We start from the raw sequence: 3,245 nt of genomic DNA on the forward strand, positions 1-3,245 counted from the left end.
GGCTCAGCCGCCCTCCGGCCCCCGCCTCCCGCGGACGCGCGTCACTTCGAGGAAAGCGCGGCCGAGCATTAATCACCGGACGCTTAGCTCTCCGCGGAGCCGGGGACTTTAATTTCCCAATTTATTTTCTGGAAACGCGATTTGCATCGCAGGCACCCGCGTGGGGCTGCGTTTTTAATATCCCCCGCAGGCTGTGTGTGCAGAGATAATAAGAGCCCCGGCCTTCATTTCTTTTAATTCTTCACCCCAAGACAAGTTTCTATTGAGAGAGAGAGAGAGAGAGAGAGAGAACACAATAAAATTAATTGTCAATTTCCCTTAATCGTGAATTGTAAAGGGACACGCCCCAACTGGGGGTCAAACTGCAGCCTGGGTGTGTGCCCGGACCAGGAACCGAACCCGCAGCCTTTGGGTGCACAGGATGGCGCTCCAACCACTGACCCATCCGTCCAGGGCCGTCCTTCACGTCTAATGCGCCCTCCGGCGTCAGAGGGATCGCATTGGCGGTAAAATATCACACGCGAGGTTCGGGGGTGGGGGGGGGAATTTTTAAATCCTCACCCGAAGGTATTTTCCCATTGATTTTCAGGGAGAGAGCGGAAGAGAGAGGGAGAGACAGAGGGAAACATCGATGTGAGAGAAACACGTCGACGGTTGCCTCCTGCACGTGCCCCGACCAGGGCCCAGGCCGGGGAGGAGCCCGCAACCGAGGTGCATGCCCTTGACCGGAATCGAACCCGGGACCCTTTGGTCCCCAGGCCGACGCTCTATCCACTGAGCCACACCGGCCGGGGCTCGTAGATCCTTATTGCACGGCCACGGCCACCCGGGACCCCAGTGCAGAGCTCCCTCCGGGGACGGGGACCCTCGGGGCAGCTTCCCTGGCGCCCGGCCCGCTGCTCTGGGAAGTGTCCTCTGTGACGAATATTTATGGATCTGCCACTTTAATTAAAACATAAAAGCCTCGGTTAGAGTAACTGGGCTGTGGAGAACGGAGCAGAACCGCTCACCAGCCAGGACGGCGGAGGAGGCAGAGGCTGCCGGGTCTCGGAGGCGGAGACGGAGGGGGGCCCGTGGGAGCGTCCGACACCCACAGGTTTTGGGAAACACGTTTCCCGGCACAGCTCGTCGCCGAGTCGCCGGGGACCAGCGCCGGGTTCCAAACAAACATCCTCCCGGGCCCCCCGGGGCTGCGGTGTCACCCCAGGCCACACGGCCCCCTCCCACGGGCACGGGGGCCCCGGCGCTGCTCTCAGGCCTCCCCAAAAAAAAACACACCCCCCAGCATGAAGTCCTCCCCATCAGCACAGACCACAGACCACAGACCACAGACCTTCCCAAGAACCCACCCCTCCAAGCAGCTGTGTGTGGGCCCCAGCCGGTGGGGCTCAGTGGATAGAGCCTTGGCCTGCAGACTGAAGGGTCCCAGGTTCGATTCCTGGTCAAGGGCACAGGCCCGGGTTGTGGGCTCGATCCCCAGTGGGGGGCGTGCAGGAGGCAGCCGGTCCATGATCCTCTCTCATCATTGATGTTTCTATCTCTTGTTCCCTCTCCCTTCCTCTCTGAAAACAATAAAAATATATTTTTTAAAAATTAAGAATAGACAAATTCAGGGGGCAGGGTGGGCCGAAGCCTCTGGTTTCTGGGTTCTGGTAGCCCAGGCGTCGAACAGCTCCCCACGGGCTCAGAACAACTTGTCTGGACTTTACAACAAAATGAAAACAAGGCGACGGTGACATCACAGCCCGGACTCAGCGCCTCACGGGCACCACAGGCCGCTGCGCGAATGCCCTGCAGAGAGCGCGATGGGCCCGATCCTGTTATTCCGCCTCGTTAAGTGAGATAATTTGGTTTAAATTAATTTTCTGAAAATTAAAACTATTCAGTGGAACTGCCTTATTAACTTTAATGAAAGAAAACTTTAAATTAGAACGCGTTCTTTTTAACGCTGCTTGTTAACGCGGTTAGGTTTGGGTTCTATTAGCGGGGCTTCTTAAAATCTAATTTTCTTTAGGACACATCTGATAAACCGTAGGTTTTAGCACATAGATATTGATTTTCAAAAAATATGTTTTTATTGATTTTAGAGAGAGCAGGAGGAGGGGAGAGAGAGAGAGAGAGAGAGAGAGAGAGAGAGGAACATTGATTGGTTGCCTCCCTTATGCACCTGACTGGGGGTTGAACTTGCTGATGACACTGAACCCACTGGGCCGCACGGGCAGGGCCATGTTGGTTTTTGTCTTTAATCATTTAAAACCAAACGGACTATCAACTTATTCCGTCCAATCAGAACCTGCCCCTGCACCTCCCGGCTGGAATGTCCCATCGACTGCTCGTGGCAGTGAGGCCTGCAGGTCCGCCCGTGTCATAAATAGGAAGCGTTGAGCCATTTCCTCACCCGCTGACCATCCACCGTGAGGAGCGCTCGGAGCCGGGCACCGCGGAGGGGCGATGGGCTGGACGCTGAGTTCGCGGGCCCTTCGCTCCACATTTCCTGTGCGCTCCGTTTTCTAAGGAACCGTGGGCTCCGGGCGTTTCAAAAGGCAAACGTCGCCGTGTGCGCCTCGTCCTGAGAGGTGCCGCCCGCCCCATCCATCAGAGTGGCAGGCGGGCCGCTGGGGCGCGAGTCAGGGGCCCTTCCCCGGGGTTGGGGCGGTCCATCACCTGGACAGGGAGGCGCCAGGAGACGCCTCTGATGGATGTCCCCCTAGCGATCGGCCGTCGTTGGAGGACGCGTCTTCGCCTGGCCGCAATTTCAGCCGCGCCGCCCCTGACGTCAATAAATCAAAAACTGATTTCCACCCCGGCCAGTGTGGCTCAGTGGATAGAGCGTGGGCCTGCGGACTGAAGGGTCCCGGGTCGGATTCCCAGTCGGGGCACGTGCCCAGGTCGCGGGCTCGATCCCCAGTGCGGGGCATGCAGTGGGGGGCGTGCAGGAGGCAGCCGGTCCACGATTCTCTCTCATCATTGATATTTCTTTCCCTCCCTCTCCCTCTCCCTTCCTCTCTGAAATCAATACAAATATATAACACACACACACACACACACAGAGTTCTCCCTCGATAATCAGCACGATACAGGGGACGGGAGCCTTTGGGGAGGAAGTCGCCGTCCAACCAGGGGCTCCGCGCAGGCTCACCTGTCACGGCGTCCGCACACGTCCCACACGTCCCACCGGCGCGGTGATGAGTGGCTTTCTCGGCCCCGTTCTGGCCTCCCCCCGCGCCGGGGCCCGGGGGTTCCCC

This window comes from Myotis davidii, unplaced genomic scaffold (assembly GCF_000327345.1).
Source record: "Myotis davidii unplaced genomic scaffold, ASM32734v1 scaffold43, whole genome shotgun sequence".
NCBI lineage: Eukaryota > Metazoa > Chordata > Mammalia > Chiroptera > Vespertilionidae > Myotis > Myotis davidii.